This window comes from Ovis aries, chromosome 10, assembly GCF_016772045.2.
Source record: "Ovis aries strain OAR_USU_Benz2616 breed Rambouillet chromosome 10, ARS-UI_Ramb_v3.0, whole genome shotgun sequence".
NCBI lineage: Eukaryota > Metazoa > Chordata > Mammalia > Artiodactyla > Bovidae > Ovis > Ovis aries.
The window spans coordinates 169,098-192,150 of NC_056063.1; the positions used below are offsets into that span (position 1 = coordinate 169,098).

At 44.7% G+C, this 23,053-nt stretch overlaps 1 pseudogene; it reads right to left on the minus strand.

Annotated features, from left to right (window-relative positions):
* Positions 1-10,798, minus strand: part of LOC101119058 (olfactory receptor 5W2-like) — a 44,740-nt pseudogene extending 33,942 nt beyond the window's left edge.
* Between the last annotated feature and the right edge of the window lie 12,255 nt (positions 10,799-23,053).

Below are 23,053 nucleotides of genomic sequence, written 5' to 3' on the forward strand. Positions count from 1 at the left end.
CAGCATCAGAGTCTTTTCAAATGTGTCAGTTCTTGGCATCAGGTGCTCAAAGTATTGGAATTTCTATTTCAACATCAGCCCATCCAATAAAAATTCAAGGCTGGTTTCCTTTAGGATGGACTGGTTGGCTCTCCTTGCAGTCCATGGTACACCCAAGAGTCTTCTGCAACACCATGGTTCAAAAGCATCAATTGTTTGGTGCTCAGCTGTCTTTGTAGTCAAACTCTTACTTCCATACATAACTACTGGAAAAAACAGCTTTGACTAGACGAACCTTTCTTGGGAAAGTACTGTCTCTGCTTTTTAATATACTATCTATATTGATCATAACTTTTCTTCCAAGGAGCAGTGCTTTTAAATTTCATGGCTGCAGTCACCATCTTCAGTGATTTTGATTCAGATTCAGATTAGTCGCTAAGTTGTGGCTGACTCTTTGCAACCCCATGACAGCACACCAGGCCTCCCTGTCCATCACCAGCTCCCTGAGTTCACTCAGACTCATGTCTATTGAGTCAGTGATGCCACACAGCCATCTCATCCTCTGTTGTCCCCTTCTCCTCCTGCCCCCAATCCCTCCCAGCGTCTGAGTCTTTTCCAATGAGTCAACTCTTCGCATGAGGTGGCCAAAATACTGGAGTTTCAGCATTACCATCATTCCTTCCAAAGAAATCCCAGGGCTGATCTCCTTCAGAATGGACTGGTTGGATCTCCTTGCAGTCCAAAGGACTCTCAAGAGTCTTCTCCAAAACCACAGTTCAAAAGGATCAATTCTTCAGCTCTGAGCTTTCTTCAAAGTCCAACTCTCACATCCATACACGACCACTGGGGCACAGTGGTGGTGGTGGGGGGGAAGCCTTGACTAGACCTTAGCTTTGACTAAACAGACCTTTGTTGGCAAAGTAATGTCTCTGCTTTTGAAAATGCTATCTAGGTTGGTCATAACTTTTCTTCCAAGGAGTAAGTGTCTTTTAATTTCATGGCTGCCGTCACCATCTGCAGTGATTTTGGAGCCCCCAAAAATAAAGTTTCCACCATTTCCCCATCTATTTGCCATGAAGTGAATGGACCAGATGCCATGATATTCGTTTTCTGAATGTTGACCTTTAAGCCAACTTTTTCACTCTCCACTTCCACCCTCATCAAGAGGGTTTTTAGTTTCTCTTCACTTTCTGCCATAAGGGTGGTGTCATCTGCATATCTGAGGTTATTGATATTTCTCCTGACCATCTTGATTCCAGCTTGTCTTTCTCCCAGTCCAGCATTTCTCATGATGTACTCTGCATAGAAGTTAAATAAACATGGTGACAATATACAGCCTTGACGTACTCCTTTTCCTATTTGGAACCAGTCTGTTGTTTCAATTCCAATTCTAACTGCTGCTTCCTGACCTGCATATAGGTTTCTTAAGAGGCAGGTCAGGTGATCTGGTATTCCCATCTCTTTCAGAATTTTCCAGTTTATTGAGATCCACATAGTCAAAGGCTTTGGCATAGTCAGTAAAGTAGAAATAGGTGCTTTTCTGGAACTCTGTTGCTTTTTCCATGATCCAGTGGATGTTGACAATTTGATCTCTGGTTCCTCTGCCTTCTCTAAAACTATCTTGAACATCTGGAAGTTCACGGTTCATGTATTGCTGAAGCCTCTATTGGAGAATTTTGAGTATTACTTTACTAGCATGTGAGATGAGTGCAATTGTGCTGTAGTTTGAGCATTTTTCTGCATTGCCTTTCCTTGGGGTTGAAATGAAAACTGACCTTTTCCAGTCCTGTGGCCACTGTTGAGTTTTCCAAATTTGCTGGCATTTTGAGTGCAGCATTTTCACAGCATCATCTTTCAGGATTTGAAATAGGTCAACTGGAATTCCATCACCTCCACTAGCTCTGTTTGAAGTGATGCTTTCTAAGGCCCACTTGACTTCACATTCCAGGAGGTCTGGCTCTAGGTGAGTGATCACACCATCGTGATTATCTTGGTCATGAAGATCTTTTTTGCATAGTTCTTCTGTGTATTCTTGCCACCTCTTCTTGATATCTTCTGCTGTATCAAACCTAGGCACAATGGAAATATTTTGCTTAATATTAATGACTATTAGTCATGTCTATATTAGTCAGGTCAACAAACAAACATTAATACCAGGTATTTAATATTGAATGTTTCTTAGTTCATGTGAAGTTGAAATTAACTGAAGTCAATTTCTGTTGTTTATATTTAGAGTTGTTTGATTTGTAAGCAGTTACTTTCCTTTAGGCCAATTAGATTAGAGCTCATGTGCAAACTAATCTCATCAGCAATGTTATCAAAGAAAGAGACATACACTGAGACATACATATATTCAAATAGACTATGAATCAAGTACCAGAATACTCACTAATCATAAATAACAGCTTGAAAAAAAAAACATTATTAAGGCTTTTGTTTATTTGTTTGTTTGTTTCAGGCATTACAGATGATTTAGATACATGATCCAGAGAGCACTGGTCTAAAGTTAAAGGAGGAGCTATTTCCTTATGGCAAGAATTCTTAAAGAGATACTTTTTTTTCAAGGTTTCTCTGGAGTCTAAAGAAAATTGTGACCACATTTTAAAAAATTATGTTTTCTCCAGTTATAGTTTTATACCCCAAATTTAGACTAGATAGTGCTCAAACAAGCCCTGATAACAAAGGCAGATTGGTCCCAGCAGGGATTGTCCCTCTGGGGAAGTGAGGGTGTTAGTTTGATCAGCCCCGGTGTCAAGAAACATGTAATATTTTTAGAGCATTTCTCTTGTCATCGGATCATAGCTATAGGTTGATCAGTCACTTAAGAATTTTTCCAAGGGATTCCCAAGTGGGGTTTGGAAACTTAGAGGAAGCATTTCCCGTATTAGCTTGAGCAATTTGTACCAGATGTCTGCCTGTTCAAACCAAATTGGCAAAACCAGACCAAACCAGAACCTCCCCAGCCAGGAGTCACACTGCAAATATAACAAAATGCAAAAAGATAACCAGAAATCAAAAGACAAATGGCATGAGTGCCAAACATGACTGACCTGCGACCTAGCAGAGGCAGTGCTATTAGCTTTTTAAAATTCTGATGTAGTTTCAAGTAATTTCTTGTTGGTTTCCTGCAAAGAAGTTACTCTATCATTTCCCCTCTTAGAAGCGTCTACATACCAATCAAAGTAAGTATAGTCGGTCTTTTCTAATTATGCACACAGACATATCAACTTTGGAATATCAAAAGAGCCCCAGTTTGGTCATTTTAGGTTGCAAACTCTTGTGATAGTTTCTTCAGTTAACTAGGTATTTGTAAGTATGAGCTCTCTATGTAGACTTCCCTGGTGGCTCAAACAGTAAAGTGTCTGTCTACAATCTGGGAGACCTGGGTTCAGTCCCTGGGTCAGGAAGTTCCCTGGAGAAGGAAATGGCAATATAATGTACACGAATCTGGCTGGAGTGCTAGTCAGAGATTGGCATTCTGATAAAAACTGGCTTCATTTTTGAGGCCGAAATTACTAGGCCGTTAGTGTAGAACTTTGAGACCTTGGTCTTTTTTTCAGTAAACATTTTGCTCCATCGTCCTGAATTCCTGGAATGTGTCTTTAGTCTGATAAATCATCAGCACTCAGATCCAGGGAAAGGCACTAATTAAATTCTGTTCCATACGCTTAAGAGAAAAACAACTGGTGATCATCAGTCTTAAACACATACATCCGGTCTGTGGTAAAATGGCCAGAATATGACAAAGATTCCTGTTCCAATTCAGCCGCTCATTCCTGTCTGATATCTGCTACCTCCCTGTCTATCACCAACTCCCGGAGTTAACACAAACCCATGTCCATTGAGGCTGTGATGCCATCCAGTCATCTCATTCTCTGTTGTTCCCTTCTCTTCCTGTTGAAGTTTCAGCTTCAAAATTGGTCCTCCCAATGAACACTCAGGACTGATCTCATTGAGGATGGACTAGTTGGATCTCCTTGCAGTCCAAATGACTCTTAAGAGTCTTCTCCAACACCACAGTTCAAAAGCATCAATTCTTCAGCGCTGAGCTTTCTTTACAGTCCAACTCTCACATCCACAAATGACTACTGGAAAAACTATAGCCTTAACTAGATGGATATTTGTTGACAAAGTAATGTCTCTGATTTTTAATATGCTGTGAAGGCTGGTCATAACTTTCCTTCCAAAGAGCAAGCATCTTTTAATTTCATGGCTGCAATCACCATCTGCAGTGACTTTGGAGCCCCCCTCCAAAAAAAAAAAAAAAAAAACACAAAGTCTGACACCATTTCCACTGTTTCCCCATCTATTTGCCATGAAGTAATGGGACTGGATGCAATGATCTTAGTTTTCTGAATGTTGAGCTTTAAGCAAAATTTTTTAGTCTCTTCTTTCACCTTCATCAAGAGGCTCTTTAATTGTTCTTCGCTTTCTCCCATGAGGGTGGTGTCATCTGCATATCTGAGGTTATTGATATTTCTCCCAGCAATCTTGAGTCCACTGGGCTTGATTCCAGCCCAGTGTTTCTCATGATGTACTCTGCATATATGTTAAATTATCAGGGTGACAATATACAGCCTTGACGGACTCCTTTTCCTATTTGGAATCAGTCTGCTGTTCCATGTCCTGTTCTAACTGTTGCTTCCTGACCTGCATATAGGTTTCTCAAGAGGCAGGTCAGGTGGTCTGGTATTCCCACCTCTTTCAGAATTTTCCACAGTTTACTGTGATCCAAGCAATCAAAGGCTTTGGCATAGTCAATAAAGCAGAAATAGACCCCCCCGCCCCCCGGAGCTCTCTTTCTTTCTCAATGACCCAGCAGATATTGGCAATTTGATCTCTCGTTCCTCCCCCTTTTCTAAAACCAGCTTGAACATCTCGAAGTTCACGGTTCACATATTGCTGAAGCCTGGCTTGGAGAATTTTTAGCATTACTTTACTAATGTGTTAGATGAGTGTAATTATGTAAAAGTTTGAGCATTCTGGACTTCCCTCATGGCTCAGAGAGTAAAGTGTCTGTCTACAATGTGAGAGATCTGGATTTGATCCCTGGGTTGGCAAGATTCCCTGGAGAAGAAAATGGTAACCCACTCCAGTACTCTTGCCTTGAAAATCCCATGGACAGAGGAGCTTGGTGCAGGCTACTATCCACGGGGTCGCAAAGAGCTGGGTGTGACTGATCGACTTCACTTTCTTTCTTGAGCATTCTTTGGCATTGCCTTTCTTTGAGATGGGAATGAAAACTTATCTTTTCCAGTCCTGTGGCCACTGCTGTGCTTTCCAAATTTGCTGACATATGGAGTGCAGCACTTTCACAGCATCATCTTTAAGGATTTGAAATAGCTCAACTGGAATTCCATCACCTCTACTAGCTTTGTCCATAATGATGCTTCCTAAGGCCCACTTGACTTTACATTTCAGGATGTCTGGCTCTAGGTGAGTTATCACACCATCGTGATTATCTGCATCATGAAGGTGTTTCTTGTTCAATTCTTCTGTGCATTCTTGACCCCTCTTCTTAATATCTTCTGCTTTTGTTAGGTCCATAATATTTTTGTCCTTTATTGATCCCATCTTTGCATGAAATGTTTCCTTGGGATCTCTAATTTTTTTTTTAAGAGATCTCTAGTGTTTCTCATTCTATGGTTTTCCTCTATTCCTTTATAATGATCACCGAGGAAGGCTTTCTTATCTCTCCTTGCTATCCTTTGGAACTTTGCATACAAGTAGGTGTATCTTTCCTTTTCTCCTTTGCTTTCTGCTTCTCTTCTTTTCAGAGCTATTTGTAAGGCCCCCTCAGGCAGCCAAATTGCTTTTTTGCATTTATTTTTGCTTAGGGATGGTCTTGATTCCTGTCCCCTGTACAATGTCACAAACCTCCACCCATAATTTATCAGGCACTCTGTCTATCAGATCTAGTTCTTTAAATCTATTTCTCACTCCCACTGTATAGTCATAAGGGATTTGATTTACATCATATCTAAACGGTCTAGTGGTTTCCCCCACTTTCTTCAATTTCAGTCTGAATTTGCCAATATGGAGTTCATGATCTGAGCCACAGTCTGCTCCCACTCTTGTTTTTACTGACTATATAGAGCTTCTCCATCTTTGGCTGAAAATAATATAATCAATCTGAATTCTTTGTTGGCCATCTGGTGATGTCCATATGTAGAGTATTCTCTGGTGTTGTTTGAACAGTGTGTTTGCTATGACCAGTGTGTTCTCTTGGCTGAATTCTATTAGCCTTTGTCCTGCTTAATTCCATACTCCAAGGCCAAATTTGTCTTTTGCTCACTAACCTAGAGCCAGACATCCTGGAATGTGAAGTCAAGCAGACCTTAGGAAGCATCATTACGAACAAAGCTAGTGGAGGTGTTTCTTGACTTCCTACTTTTGCATTGCAGTCTCCTATAATGAAAAGGACATGTTTTTGGAGAGAGATCTGACAGAATGTGGTCAACTGGAGAAGCGAATGGCAAACAATCTTCAGTATTCTTGGCTTGAGAACCCCATGAATAGTATGAAAATGCAGAAAGATAGGACACTGAAAGATGAACTCCTCATGTTGGTAGGTGCCCAATACGCTACTGGAAATCAGTGGAGAAATAACTCCAGAAAGAATGAAGGGATGGAGCCAAAGTGAAAACACCCAGTTTTGGATGAGACTGGTGATAGAAACAAGGTATGATGCTGTAAAAAGCAGTATTGCATAGGAACCTGGAATGTCAGGTCCATGAATCAAGGCAAATTGGAAGTGGTCAAAGAGGAGATGGCAAGAGTGAATGTAAGAAACGCCACGGGAAGAAAGAGCCACCTCTATGGACCGTTGGTGAAGGCCTTTATTGGGCGGTCGCTCTCGGGCAGAACTCCCGGGGGAAGGTGAGCAAGGAGACAAAGGGAGTCTGCGAGGTAGGAAGGGTGAGGACAGGTTTTATAGCTACGGCCGGCTTCCCACATAAGGAAGAAAGCGCGGGTTTCAGCGGTGTCTAAGGGCTCCGTGTCGGCTTCCTGATTGGATGGCTTGGTTGTCGGCCCGCCTCCTGGGCTTGTCTGCGGCTCTCTGCCGGGACATGTCCCGACATGTCCGACCTTGCCCTTACCTTTCATCCCGGCCTTTTTGATATAGGACGAGGGGTGCCGATTCTCTCTGGCTACTTCCTGCTGAGTGGGGGCAATGAGGGGTAGGGTATGGCTGGGATGACAGGGGGCGTCTGCCGTTAATCTTGCGACAGAGTGCTTGTTGGGAGCCCTTGGTACTGCTGTCACAGCACCATCAGCTGGACCGTGTTGAGCTGTTGTTTGATGAAGGCCAAAAGCTTATTTAGGATACAGGGCCCGAAAGTCAGGAGCAGCAGGAGAATGATAATGGGTCCCACTAGGGAAGATAGCAAAGTTGTCAGCCAAGGGGAGCTCTGGGAGCTCTGGAACCAGGATTCGAACCAGCCCTGCTGGGCCTCTCTCTCTCTCGCCTTTTGCCTTCCTTCCTGGCAGTTTCTGCCTTCATCTCTCTCTCTTTTCCTTCGATTCTGTCTCTCTTTTCTGCTTCTCTGCCTTGCTTTCCTTTCTCTTCTGTCACACTCTCTAACTCCTTTCTGTCTCTCGTCCTCTCACTCTTTCAGTTTCAGTCTTTCTCTTCCTTCCTTCCCTCACTCTCTCCGCCACTCTATCTCTCTCTTCTACTTTCTTTTGCTTTCTCTCCTTTTCGCTCTTCAACTCTTCTCTTTCCTTTCTCTGACTTTCTTTTGCTTTCTCTGACTTTCTCCTCTTTCCTTCTCTGGTTCCATTTCCCTGGTTCTTTCCTTCCCTCGTCTTCCTTCCTTTCTCTGTGTCTCCTCCTCTCTGTCCTGCTCCTTCTGTCCTCTCCCTCTGTTGCTCTCCCTAATGTCTTCCTCCCTCTCCTCTTAATAAAAGATTTGGATGGTGGTTTCTCAGTCACCCAGGAATTGGCAACAGAGGGGTTCGGGTAATGGTCAGTTTGGTCGGCCCCGTGAGGGTGGAGCAGTAGGAGTGATCGGGAGAAGGGGTCGGGGCCGGGGCCACCCCTGTCTCCGGGAGACCCGGGGGAGCTCGTTTGAGTCAGGTCAGGTGGTACCAGGGCTCGTGTCCCAGGAGTTTGGCTGCTGCAGGAGTGGTGAGGATTACAGTATGGGGTCCTGTCCAGCGAGGCTGTAGTGGGCGGGGACTCAGGGTTTTTAGCAGTACCTGATCGCCTGGTGCTAGAGGCCGGGTGGGCCCCTTGTCGTCTGTCGGTTGTGGCAGGACCCGATCTGCGTGTTCCCTCAGCAAGGATCGTAGGAGGGAGAAGAGGGGGAGGTACCCCAGGAGTGGGGGAGCCTCTCCCTCGGGGAGGTGAGTCAGGAGATAGGGCCTGCCATAGAGCAGTTCAAAAGGGGTCAAATCTGTTTTGGAGTGTGGTGTGGTGCAAATGCGAGTGAGCACCAGAGGAAGGAGGTCGACCCAAGACAGCCGCAGTTCTGAGGCTAGCTTGGTCAGATGCGTCTTGATGATGCCATTCACCCGCTCTACCTTGCCTGACGATTGGGGCCGATAGGGGATGTGAAGATGCCAGCCGATACCTAGGGCCATAGCCACCTGCTGAGAGATCTGTGAGATGAATGCAGGCCCATTGTCAGACTGGAGAGAGTTTGGCAACCCAAATCTGGGAATGAGATGGGCCGTCAAGACCTCTGCCACCACTGCTGCTGTCTCCCGGGTGGTGGGGAAGGCCTCGATCCATCCTGAAAAGGTGTCCACCAAGACCAGCAGATAGCAGTAGGTTCGAGTCTGGGCATGTGGGTGAAGTCTATTTGCCAATCTTGCCCCAGCATATGTCCCCTCAACTGGTGAGTCTCCTGTGGGGGTCGGAGTCCTCCTTGAGGAGAGGTGGAGGCACATGTTAGGCAGGATCGGTGGACAGTATATATGGTCTGTCTGAGATGTGGGGGAGAAAAGACAGGCCTGAGAAAGGAAAAGAGAGCTCTTGGTCTAATGTGGAGGGTATTGTGGATTTGGGATATCATGGTCTTAGCCTGGCGCTCAGGAAGCACTGGTTTATTATGGAGTAATATCCATCCCAACGGGTGCCTCTGAGCCCCTTCTTGCACCAGCAAGGCTTTAGCTTCCCCGCTGGAATAATCTGGGTTGAGGGTGGATCTCAAAGGCAGCAGAGGATCAGGGGCTTGTTGTAAGGTAATTTGTCGAGCCACTTGATCTGCCATATTATTACCCAGAGCGACAGTGTCATGGGTATTTTGGTGTCCCTTGCAGTGTATGATAGCGACCTCTTTGGGCAGGGATAGGGCATCCAACAGTCGAGTAATGTAGGGGGCATTACAGATGGGGGAGAAATCTAGAGGCTAAAAGGTCACCGAGACTGTGAGGTGAGAAGATGGTCAGGGGTTGGCCATGAATCAGCTTTTTAGCATTGGTGTACAACGTTGTCGCTGCCGTTAGTGCCTGCAGGCAGGGGAACCATCCCCTGGCTGTGGGGTCAAGTTGTTTGTATATGTAAGCAATAGGCAGCAATTCGGGGCCAATCAGTTGCACCAAAGCTCCAAAGGCTATCCCTCCCTTTTCATCAGTGTATAGATGGTGCGGATAGTTGGGATTTGGGATAAAGAGAGGGGGTGCAGCCAATAGGGTTGAGTGTAAGGTGTGGAAGGCCTGAGTCACTTCGGTGGGGGAAGACAGCAGCCCTGTGGGAGTCTCTTTGGCTGCTGCATATAGAGGTTTAGCCAGAGTAGCATAATTTGGGACCCAGTGTCAGAAGAATCCCGTCAGGCCTAAGAAGGACAATATCTGGTCTCCGTCGGTTGGGGGGCAGATGGACCTGAGGAGGCTACACCGGTCTGCTGTCAAGGCTTTAGTGGTCGGAGTGATTTGGAGGCCCAGATAGATGACAGAAGTCTGAGTCAGTTGGGCTTTGGATTGTGAGGCTCTGTAACCCTGGGAACCAAGGAAATTGAGGAGGGTTGCAGTATGTCGTTGGGAGGTCTCTTCTGAGGGGCTGCAAAGGAGCAAGTCATCTACGTATTGGAGGAGGGTGCTAGGGCGAAGCGGGCATCTGGCCAGGTCCCAGGATAGAGCCTGCCCGAAGTAGTGGGGACTGTCTCTGAACCCCTGAGGGAGTACGGTCCATGTGAGTTGTGTGGTCAGCTGGGTGTCGGGGTCAGTCCAGGTGAAAGCAAAGAGGAATTGGCAGTCGGGGTGGAGTGGGATGGTGAAAAAGGCATCCTTGAGGTCAATAACGGTGAAATGAGAAGTCTGAGGAGGTATGGAAGAAAGGAGGGTGTAGGGATTAGGGACATGTGGATGGGCAGGGATTACCGCGGCATTGATCAGGTGGAGATCCTGCACTAGCTGGTAGCCTCCTGAAGCCTTCCGAACAGGGAGGATAGGCGTGTTACAAGGGGAGGTCGTGGGGATCAGGAGACCCTGTCCCATGAGACGGTCGATGATGGGCTTTAGCCCTCTGAGGTTGCGAGTGGATAAAGGAAACTGGGACGGGGCTGGGAAACAAGTGGGGTCCCTTAGCCGGATGAGGACTGGGGGGTGGTGCCGAGCCACCACCGGGACTCGGGTGTCCCAGACCTCAGGATTAGCAGAAGGGGTTGGAGGGTCAACCAGTAGCATTAGGAAGGCCCCTGACGTGGGAGCCGATCCTGGAGCTAGCTGAAGAGTGGCCTTCAGTTTAGCAAGTATATCTCTTCCCAAGAGAGGAGTAGGGCAGGAGAGGATAACCAGAAAGAGTGGGTAAATAGACAGGAATCTTACCGACAGGATAGTGGCTGGGTTTGGAGTGGACACGAGGGTTGGCCATCAATGCCCATAACCGAAACCTGGGAAGGACGTAAAGTGCCTCCGAAAGAGGGAAGGACCGAATAGGTAGCCCCCGTATCAACCAGAAAATTGATGGACTTACCCGCTACCTGGAGTGTTACCCTGGGCTCGGCTTGGGTTATTGGGGTCCCCGAGTCTGGGCGGCGTCAGTCATCATCGAAGCTCAGCAGCTCCAAAGCCGGAGGAGGGCAGGAGGTCTCCCTGGGGCGCTCTGGTCCCTGGCCCCTAGAGGTCGAGGCCCGAGAGGCCTGGGGAAAGTCACTAGCCCAGTGTCCTCGTTGTTTGCACAATGGGCACGGCTTGGAAGGAGGTCGCAGATTGGGGCACATCCTGGCCCAGTGCCCTTCTTGGCCGCACTTGAAGCAGGCCCCCGGAGGGGGGTTTTGGGGCCCTGAGCCCGCTGCCGGCCGCAGGGCTGCTACCAAGGCCTGGGTTTGCTGGTTTAGGAGGCTTGCCTGAAATTCGGCCTTTTGCTTGAGCCTTGCCTTCCGGCTGGCCTCAGCAGTTTCCTCACGGGCATTGTAGACCTTAAAAGCCATTTTTACCAGGTCTCGGATAGGGGTCTGAGGGCCGTCCTCAGCCTTGGCCAACTTCTTCCGGATATCGGGGGCAGACTGAGAAATAAAACGATTGGCCAAGGTGGCCGCCCCAATGGGGGACTCCAGTGACAGCCTGGTGTATTGGACGAGGGCCTCGGTCAGCCAATTAAGGAACATGGCTGGGTTTTCGTCGGGCCCCTGGGTCACCTCATCCAGTTTGAGGAGGTTTACAACCTTATGAGAGGACGTTTCCATCCCATCAAGGATACACTCTATCATACAGCGTACTCGCAGCTGGCCGCCACTCCTCTCCTGGTAGTTCCAATCAGGGTCAGTGTCAGGAACCGCCTGAGCCCCCGGGGGGCGCTCGGGGGAGGGGTTGGCATACTGCCGCTGGTCGGCCTGAGTGGCCTGCCTCTCCTCGGGGGTGGTGGTAGACCCCAGGATGACATATATGTCTTGCCATGTCAAGGCGTAGGCACGGGTCAGACCAGTAAACTGTTTAATGTACTGAGCGGGGTTGGAGGAGAAGGAACCCAGTTTGGCCTCAATCTGTGCTAAGTCTTGGAGGGAGAAGGGGACATAGACTTGGGCTAGACCCTCAGCTCCGGCTACTTGTCGGAGAGGGAGTAGCGGGGCTGGGGGAGGGGGAAGGGAGGCTCCCGGAGGGTTGCTGTGGGAGCGAGTGTGGGAGCTAACCGGGGAAGGGGAGGGAGTGACGAGGGGAAGAGGAGGATACAAGATAGGGCTAAGGGCCGGAGGATCCGGGACCGGCCGTGGTGTCTCGGGGGCGGGAGCGGAGGTTGGAGAGTCCGGAGTGGAGGGGGTGGTAGCAGAAATCGGAGTGGAAGGGGTAAGGGCCCTGGGAGAGGTATAGGGAGGAGGGGCCACTAGGTCTTCCGGGGGGGACAGAGAAAGCAGAGGACTCAGAGGCAGGAGGAGCTGGTTTGGCCCCGGAGGGTGGAGTCGGGGGAGCCATGATGAGCAGGATTTGGCGGGGAGTGCACATGGTGCACAGGGTGGGGCGAGAGCGCAACGCCCAAAAGGCCTAAACATAGGGGGCCTCAGACCATTTTCCCATTCTCCGGCAGTAATCATCCAAATCACGGAGGACGTCAAAGTCAAATGTCCCTGTGGCTGGCCATTGTGAGCCAATATGGCGGATGTATCCGTTTAGTTTTAGGGTCCGCAGGTTAGCCAGCAGACACTCTAAGGGGGTGGAATATTGGGGATCGGGTTTGGAGGCTGGCGATCCCATGGCAATCACCAAACGGAGACTAACCCTCGCTGCCCGAACGTCTCCGGGTGCCAAGGGAAGTCGGGGATCCGCACAGCCATTCGGAACGTCTTCTTCCCGCACTGAGGGACCAAGGAAGGCCGAAGCCGGAGGGTCCGTACAGCCGTTCGGGACGTCTCCCTCCCGAGCTGGGGACCGAGGAAGGCCGAAGCCGGAGGTCTACACAGCCGTTCGGGACGTCTCCCTCACGAGCTGGTGACCGGGAGGACCCAGTAAGTGGCCACTGGTTACTGGGTCCTAGGAAGTGGTCGCCAGGGAGGGCAGGCTTCAAAGCCGAAGGGACTTACCCCGTATCCTGCCGTCCAGGGGGTTGGTCAGCCGCCTGGGTCCGGGGGGGCTACCGCGGCGGTGGAGCTCGAGGGGGCCTCAACAGCGAGTGCCAGAAGCCCTCACCTCGAGCCCCACGTTGGGCGCCAGATGTAAGAAATGCCGCAGGAAGAAAGAGCCACCTCTATGGACTGTTGGTGAAGGCCTTTATTGGGCGGTCGCTCTCGGGCAGAACTCCCGGGGGAGGTTGAGCAAGGAGACAAAGGGAGTCTGCGAGGTAGGAAGGGTGAGGACAGGTTTTATAGCTACGGCCGGCTTCCCATATAAGGAAGAAAGCGTGGGTTTCAGCGGTGTCTAAGGGCTCCGTGTCGGCTTCCTGATCGGATGGCTTGGTTGTCGGCCCGCCTCCTGGGCTTGTCTGCGGCTCTCTGCCGGGACATGTCCCGACATGTCCAACCTTGCCCTTACCTTTCAGTGAACATCGACATTTTAGGAATCAGCGAACTAAGATGGACTGGAATGGGTGAATTTAATTCAGATGACCATTATGTCTACTACTGTGGGTAGGAATCCCTTTGAATAAATGAAGTAGCCATCATGGTCAACAAAAGAGTCTGAAATGCAGTACTCGGATGCAATTTCAAAAACGACAGAATGATCTCTGTTCATTTCCAAGGCAAACCATTCAATATCATGGTAATCCAAGTCTATTCCATGACCAGTAACGCTGAAGAAGCTGAAGTTGAATAGTTCTATGAAGACCTACAAGACCTTCTAGAACTAACACCCCCCAAAAGATGTCCTTTTCATTATAGGGGACTGTAATGGAAAAGTAGGAAGTCAAGAAATACCTGGAGTGACAGGCAAATTTGGCCTTGCATGAAAAAGGGTGGTGAGTTAATCCAAGGATCAAGAGAAGCCATAAAGAAGTTAAGTAACTTGTCCTTTAAATTGATTGGTTAGAAATAATGTGATTTAAGGAAGGGTATAAAAACTGCTCTAAGAGCCACCTTGGGGGGATTCTTATCCCCTCTCAATGTCTAGGCTGAGAGTTTTCTTTAATAAATCCTACTTCATTGCTACCATGAGTGTTTGGGTGTGTTCGTGGATTCCATTCTTTGTTTCTGTGGACAAGAACACGGATTGCTGCCTCATTTGGCTTTTGGAATCTTCCCATTTTAAGTTGAATTTGCCAGGGATAAAAATCACTAGTGAAACTGTGGAGTGGCCCGTGTCATGTTTGTGAGGTTTACTCCTCCAGGAGTCACCCCAGAGTCACTTCAGCCCATCTTGGATTTTGATTGGCAACCTGAGATCACTGTGGCTGTTCAGGTCACTGAATGGCCAGTTCTTATGTGCAATCCATTGATGAGGAAGCATTTTAATTAATGAATGGGTTTCCCTATGAGACCACCACAGTGATGAGGCCTCCATCACTTCCAAAAATTTCTTAGTCACCTCAGAAAGCCAAAACTGGCCGAGAGGAGTCTTGTCCTTTTTCTTCAGAGCAAAGCTCTCGTATATTATCTTCATTTTTATCCTGACAAATTCTATAAAGTCAATTGAATTGAGGAAAATTTTCAGATCATCCTACTATTTAACCACTCAGCCAAGACCATCCAATGCCCTACAATGGAATGACTTTTGAAACTTTCAGCTCAGTCCTGGCTAGTTCTTGATATTTTTTCCCCCAAATCAAGACCCCCCCCCCCACCAGTACCTTTCCACTGGTTGGGTACTCTGCTTATTTCTTTCCACCAGCCCCTCACTCAGTATCTTGATTGGGTAGGAATTTCTCAGTATTTTCCAACAGAGGCCCTCTCAGTGTCTAGAGCCTAAGTGAGTATTCCTCCAATATTTTACCTGGACTCCCAAACCCCAGTCTCTTTCCAACTGGGAGGAGTCAGGTGACCTGCTCCACTGCCAAATAAACTCAGAATCTCAACCAATATGTGAGATTAGAGAACTAAGAGATACACACAAATTCATCTGCACTCCTGGACGAGGCAGATGGGCACAAGGCGCCAATGATGGCACTAAAGATCTGGTTCCTCATGTAGTTCAGGCAAAGGAACGTGGTTCACTCTGGGTCATTTTTATTGACCAAAAAAGATGCACAATGTGAGTTGTGAGTTAAGTTTTATTTGTGGCAAAATGAGGACTGCATCCTGGGAGGCAGCACCTCAGGTAATGCTGAGAGACTGCCCCAAAGTGGCAGTTGGGAAAGGTCAGTATATAAGGTTTTGGTAAAGGGGAAGTTCAATATTATTAAACATTCATTTTACCAAAGGATTTTGCTAGTTATAATGATCTGATGTCACCATGAAGGGTTATGTTTTTGTTCAGTTTTTCAGTCATGTCCAACTGTTTGTGACCCCATGGACTTCAGCACACCAGGCTTCCCTGTCCTTCACCATCGGTGATGTCGTCCAATCATCTCATCCTCTGTCGTTCCCTTCTCCTGCCTTCAGTCTTTCCCAGGATTAGGAAAATGAGTCAGTTCTTCACAGCAGGTGGCCAAATATTGGAGCTTCAGCTTCAGCATCAGTCCTTCCAATAAATATACAGGACTGACTTCCTTTAGGGTTGACTGCTTTGATCTCCTTGCAGTACCAGGGACTCTCAAGAGACTTCTGTAACACCACAGTTCAAAAACATCAATTATTTGGCACACAGGCTTTTTTATGGTCAAACTTTCACATTCATACGTGACTACAGCAAAAAGCGTAGCTTTGACTGTATGGACATTTGTTGGCAAAGTAATTTAATATGCTGTGCAGTGCAGTTTTGTCATAACTTTTCTTAAAAGGAGCAAGTGTCTTTTAATTTCATGGCTGCAGTCACCATCTGCAGTGATTTTGGAGCCCAAGAAAATAATATGTCACTTTTTTCATTGTTCCCCCATGTATTTGCCATGAAGTGATGGGACCAGATGCCATGATCTTCCTTTTTTGAATGTTAAGCTTTAAGCCAACTTTTTCACTCTCCTCTTTCACTTTCATGAAGAGGCTCTTTAGTTCCTCTTGGCTTTCTGCCATAAGAATGGTGTCATCTGCATATCTGAGATTGTTGATATTTCCCCTGGCAATCTTGATTTCAGCTTGTGCTTCATCCAGCCTTGCATTTTGCCTGATGTATGCTGCATATAAGTTAAATAAGATTGACAATATACAGCCTTAATGTTTTCCTTTCCCAATTTTTAACCAGTTAATTGTTCCATGTCTGGTTCTAACTGTTGCTTCTTGAGGTGCATACAGATTTCTCTGGAGGCAGGTAAGGTGGTCTGGTATTCCCAACTCTAAGAATTTCCCATAGTGTATTGTGATCCACACAGTCAAAACTTTCATATAATCAGTGAAACATAAATACATGTTTTTCTGGAAGTCTCTTGCTTTGCCTATGATACAAAGGATTTTGGCAATTTGGTCTCTTGTTCCTCTGCCTTTTCTAGATCCAGCTTGAACATCTGGAAGCTCACAGTTCACATACTGTTGAAGCCCGGCTTGAAGAATTTTGAGCATTATTTGTTAGCATGTGTGATGAGTGCTATTGTGCGGTAGTTTGAACAATCTTTGACATTGCCTTTCTTTGGGATTCAAATAAAAACTGGCTTTTTCCTGTCCTGAGGGCACTGCTGAGTTTTCCAAATGTGCTAGCATATTGAGTGAGCACTTTATAAGCATCTTAGTTTAGGATTTGATATAGCTCAGCTGGAATTCCCTCACCCCCTCTAGCTTTGTTCATAGTAATACTTCCTAATGCCCACTTGACCTGCACTCCAGGATGTCTGACTCTAGGTAAGTGATCACACCATCGTGGTTTTCTGGGTGATTAAGATATCTTTTGTATAGTTCTTCTGTGTAATATTATCACCTCTTCTTAATGTATTTTGCTTCTGTTAGGTCCATACTGCTTCTGTCCTCCATGCTTCTCTAGATTGGAGGAAATGGAGGGTTGAGATAATAAAATATGTTCCTTAAAACATCCAACTATCTAAATACCTGTCCCACCAGATTCCCTGGAACACAGAGTGCCTCAGTCCAATCGGAACTCCCTCAGGGTTTGTTGAATGTCAATAACTATAGCAGCTAGGGGTTCAATCTCCAGAGGCAGATGACAAATACCCTTGTTTTTCGGTCGTTGGCAATGTGCTTGGCAAGTGACAAAGCAAAAAAAAAAAAATTCAGTCTATGAAAATAGTGGTGGTCATTGGTCATAAATGCCTCTCGTCATGTGCTGCCACACATCATAATGAAAGTTTCCACTATCTGAATAATTTTCATAATCAAAGAAAACTAAGACTTTTTAATTGAGTTGTTTTTTTTTGGGGGGGGGCGGGGAGGCAAGGAAGAAACTTTAATTGAGAGCCAGCAGACATGCTAGTGCCTCTATTCATATTATTGGTATCTGGATTCCAGGTTCTTTTGTAGATCAGAGAGAAAGAAGCAATGAGGAGCTGAAATTATAAGACCGAGTAGATAGGGAGAGGCAGTGGGGAAGTAAAGTGAAAGGGTCTTCAGTCTTGCAAAACGTCTCCAAGGGAATGGCCAAGGGAATCATGTCCAACTCTTTTGCAACCACATGGACTGTAGCCTGCCAGTCTCCTCTGTCCATGGGGTTTCCCAGGCAAGTATCTTGAAATGGGTTGCTGCTTCCTTCTCCAGAATCAAGAGATTTAAAAAGCTAAAACACACATAGGAACGTTTTAATATGATAGTTTGATTACAAATTGCTTTTCCACAGGTCAAATCCACCAATTAAATGCACTATTTTTACAGCAAAGTGATTTACATTTTCTGCTCCACAATTTTCCACTAAAAAATGTGGAAAAACAACCACTGAAATAATATAAATAATAAATTGGTCTTAATTAAATAATGCTTAATATGTCATTGAAATCTCATAGCAAACATACTATAGTACATCATATATTTTCTCTAAATTTCCAATATTTAAGTGCAAGTGTATCTTTCAGTTTATTCTATAAACAATTAGACTGGATTGAAAACAAGAAAAAAAATGGTAATGGAGTCTAAAATAGCCACTATGCAATATTAGTCAGGAAATATGCTACCTGGACTTTGCCATTGGTATTTTAAAGCTAAGTGTGGAAAATCTAAGATGACCTGAAATGATTTTTAAATGCTTTATGAAACATTTATTCTTTAAATTCTTTTTCACATATTTTTGAAGAGCATAATGGAAATCTAGTTATTGTGTTCTGGCATTTTCAACTGTGCATCATGATTAACATAATTTGATCAATTCTGGTTGTTATCCCCCATTGTCACCATAGAATATACAAATAACAAGAATGACTCAACAGTAAAGAATTCCATTTGAAAACTAGAATTTTTTAATGACTTGTTCAATATAAACCATTTTCAGCAGTTTCTGTTTATTCAATAACATCTTTATTGTCTGTTCAATAAATAATAGAAATTTAATTGGATTTCATCGAACAAAAACTCATGATCTGAAAGGGTTATCATTAAGAATTACCATTAAGAAAATTTTCCAATGTATGGGCTTCCTTTTATTTTCTGGTGCTGTAAATAATCCAATGGCTTTGCAGAGAGCAGGAAGTCAGCAGCGTTTTCTGAATTGAACATATTAACAAATGAAAGTATAGTTTTATAACAGAGAGAATAATTTTTGTTATGCTTCAGACAAATTATGTTTTTGAACATGATCCAAGTAGCAGTTTCTTTGAGAATAAAAATAGTTTTTATCTGTAAAATATATAAATTAACTGACAAAGGATCTGACTTTAATCTTAGGCTTAAAAGAGAGACAGGTTTTACAAACACAGCTAGACATCTATAAGTAAATAATAGTAATAGGATTTTTTCCTGAGAGTTAAGTATCCCTTCAAAGTAATCTGTTGCTTTCATAAAACAGCGATTGAAAGAAAACTACAACTCATTTTTTAAAAGAAATTGTCACCTCAGTTCAGTTCAGTCACTCAGTCGTGTCCAACTCTTTGTGACCTCATGAATTGCAGCACTCCAGGCCTCCCTGTCCATCACCAGTTCCCGGAATTCACCCAAACCCACATCCATCGAGTTGGTGATGCCATCCAGCCATCTCATCCTCTGTCGTCCCCTTCTCCCCCTGTCTCAGTTCCTCCCAGCATCAGGGTTTTTTCCCAATGAGTCAACTCTTCGCACCAGATGGCCAGAGTACTGAAGTTTCAGCTTTAGCGTTAGTCCCTCCAAAGAACATCCAGGACCGAACTCCCTTAGGATACACTGGTTGGACATCCTTGAAGTCCAAGGGACTCTCAAGAGTCTTCTCCAACACCACAGTTCAAAAGCATCAGTTTCTTAGCGTGCAGCTTTCTTCACAGTCCAAATCTCACACCCATGCATGACCACTGGAAAAACCATAGCCTTGACTAGATGGACCTTTGTTGATAAAGTAATATCTCTGCTTTTTAATACGCTGTCTATGTTGTGCCAGAAGCCAGTGTGAGGAATCCCACCCGTGACAAGGTCATGAGGAAGGAAGCTGACATACGCAAGGCGTGCTCAGACTTCAGGGGCCCCTCTGGAAATTCCTAAGCATGTACCCCAACAAAAATCTGCCGGCTTTTGTGCTCTGCTTTTCTACTCTTCTGACATTTTCTGGAAAAAGTCAATTCAGGGCTTTAGTCTTCCGCATTTGAAAGAGTGTCTCAATCCAAATACTCCTCTGATGGCTTTCTAGCCTGCCTGCAGGACTCGTACAGCTGTGCTGTGTGATTGTTTGAAGCCTCCTGACAGCAGGAGGCACAGGAAGCTTAAAACATCCTAGGAATGTAGGAGCTTCCGAGGAGTCAAAATCTTTAGAATAGGACTGATTAAAGGTTTCATTTGTTGAGTCAATATTTGCTGCCAAATTTTCACATCCTTTAGTTGTAGATATAGTTAGAAAAACAAGTAGTAGACCTTGTGTTAGCAACATTAGATCTTTGAGTTAAGTACCTTCTTTGTTATATCCCACTGCACCTTTGTTCTATAGAGATGTAACTTTAATGTTAATGCTTTAAGGAGATGTAGATTAAAGAAAAACACTTCAGGGGAAACAAGATTAACATTCATTAAGGAAGAGAGCCAAAAAGTGTTAACAAGCCTCTTGGCCAGAAGATAATGTAAATCACCTGAGACCTTTTGTATACCAAATGATGTATAGAAAGAGCCTGAGCTGTGAATGCTACATAATCTTGTGTTACCCATTGATCTTCATGTTTTATCAAAAGTATAAAAGGCCTTCTGAACAATAAAGGAGGGGGCCAGGGGCTGGGGGCCAGCTTCTTGGACCAGCTTCTCTAACTAGTCTCCCGGCCTGGTTTCTTGGGACTCTGGCTCCCCCCGTGTCTCTCTCTCTCTTTCTTCTTCTCTCTCTTTCCCTCTCTCTGCTCTTTACTTTAACTTCAGGCTGAATCTCCACCTGGAGCGTGGAGGCTCGCCAGGTCTACTTACTTGCCCTGGCTGTTAAGACCCGCGAGAAAGGGAGCTTAAGGCGAGGCACCCTTAGATATTCAAGCGGGCGCCCAACGTAGATGGTGCAAATTCCTTGTCTGGAATTTTATTGGCCTTCCGCGTAAACCAAGCTATTCAGCCCTCTTCCTCCACTTAATCTTCTTACTACACTATAGTTTCTTAATCTAATCTTACATTAATAAATAAACAAGTCTTTCCACGCCAACGCCGTCCACCCTTCGAATTCCCTGGATCCACCGGGGCTGGGCCCCGGCAATGTTGGTCATAACTTTCCTTCCAAGGAGTAAGTGTCTTTTAATTTCATGGCTGCAATCACCATCTGAGTGATTTTGGAGCCCCCCAAAATAAAGTCTGCCACTGTTTCCACTGTTTCCCATCTATTTCCCATGAAGTGATGGGAGCAGATGCCATGATCTTTGTTTTCTGAATGTTGACCTTTAAGCCAAACTTTTCACTTTCATCAAGAAGCTTTTTAGTTCCTCTTCAATTTCTGCCATTAGGGTGGTGTCATCTGCATATCTGAGGTTATTGATATTTCTCACAGCAATCTTGATTCCAGCTTGTGCTTCTTCCAGCCAAGCATTTCTCATGTACTCTATGTATAAGTTAAATAAGCAGGGTGACAATATACAGCCTTGATATACTCCTTTTCCTATTTGGAACCAATCTGTTGTTCCATGTCCAGTTCTAAAGGAAAAATGTGTTAAATTTCAGTATTGTGAATATTATGAATTCTTAATGAAATCATAATAGAATCTCATTGAACTGCAAGGATATCCAGCCGGTCTATTCTGAAGGAGATCAGCCCTGGCATTTCTTCAGAAGGAATTATACTAAAGATGAAACTCCAGTACTTTGGTCACCTCATGCGAAGAGTTGACTAGTTGGAAAAGACTCTGATGCTGGAAGGGATTGGGGGCAGGAGGAAAAGGGGACAACCGAGGATGAGATGGCTAGATGGCATCACCAACTGAATGGACGTGAGTTTGAGTGAACTCTGGGAGTTGGTGATGGACAGGGAGGCCTGGAGTGCTGTGATTCATGGAGTTGCAAAGAGTCAGACTCGACTGAGTGACTGAACTGAACCGAACCAAATCAAGAAAAGATCATGCTATAATATTTAGCATGCGTTTTATTTTATGTTTGAAGATTGTGCTTGGTGGTACCATTAGCGTCTAAATCTAGTAGCCGTGACTCTGAATGGAGAAGTAATTCTGAGGATACAGCAATAGCATAACTGAGGGATTACTTTGAGTTGACTACATTGATTGACCAAGTAGGCTCTTTTCTTTTTCACCCTTTAGAAATTTCCTCATGTTTGTGATCTTAGCACAAAGACTCCATTTCAAAGATCATAATTGTTTCACTAAGTACTGTGAATGGATTCTTAAAGTACAGATATGACAATGTAAGTTTGAAATATTGAAAAAAACATTTCATTAGAAACCAACAGTATCCCACTCAAATAGTAAGTTAAATATGAAAGAAATATTTTGAGATAACTAATGCATCTTGTTTGAACAACTCATAAAATTTCATGGAGGTCTATTTTCTGTCATGAGGAAATTTTAATGCCCTATAGAATGGTAAAGTATGATAAAACTGTGAGCCAAATATGTAATTTTAAAATTTTAAATAAACATTTTTACATCAAAAAGAAATATTAAAACAATTGAACAATGCTTTATTTAATTCAACACAAACAAAATATTATTGTAACAGGGACCCAACCTATTAGTGGGCTTTCCAGGTGGCACTAGTGGTAAAGACCCTGGCTACCAACGCTGGAAAATTAAGAGGCTAAGGTTCAATCCCTGGGTCAGGAAGACCCCCTGGAGGAGGGCATGGCAACTCCTTCCAGTATTCTTGCCTGGAGAAATCCATAGACAGAGGAGCTTGGTGGGTTATGGTCCATAGGGTCACAAAGAATCAGACACGACTGAAGTAACTTGGCACAAGAAACATATTTGTTGATTATTGTAGTGTTACACATTCTCGCTATTATGCTGTCTTTGAAATCTATTTTACATTTTAAATTTTCATGCATCTCAGTTCAGCCCAGCCACATTTCAAGTTCTTAATAGCCACATCTTACCATTTTATAAGAGAAACTTGCATCCCAGCAATGTGAAGTGATGGCCCCAAAATTTCATGACTTATAGTGTTAGAAATGTGACTACATTAGATATCATTTGACTTACAATCAATCCAGTATTTTTATTTTCTCTAATGCATAAAACACTATAACATATCTGTGATAGATGGGGAAAAGAATGTACAGTTCTTTCTGAGGGGTTAATTTTCATTTTCTCTCTTTAACTGGTTTATTAAGTTTAAAGTAAAGAAGAAGGAGAAGGGCAGCCAAAAATTGACCAGGAGAGGAAAGTGTGATGTGAAGGAAATCTAAGAGTAATTTATCAAATGGAGATAATTATTTTTACTGAATCTACAAAGTCAGTAAAAGTATAATAATGTAAATGATTTTTAACTGAGAAAACAAAGCTACTCTACAACAGGGCCAAAAAAAAATGTTTCTTAATATTAATGAGATTGTTACAAAAGTTAAGATTCTTACAATAGGCAGCATAGTAGAATTTCCTTTAAACCATTCTGGATAGATCTTGCTAATGTACTTACTCTGTCCATTC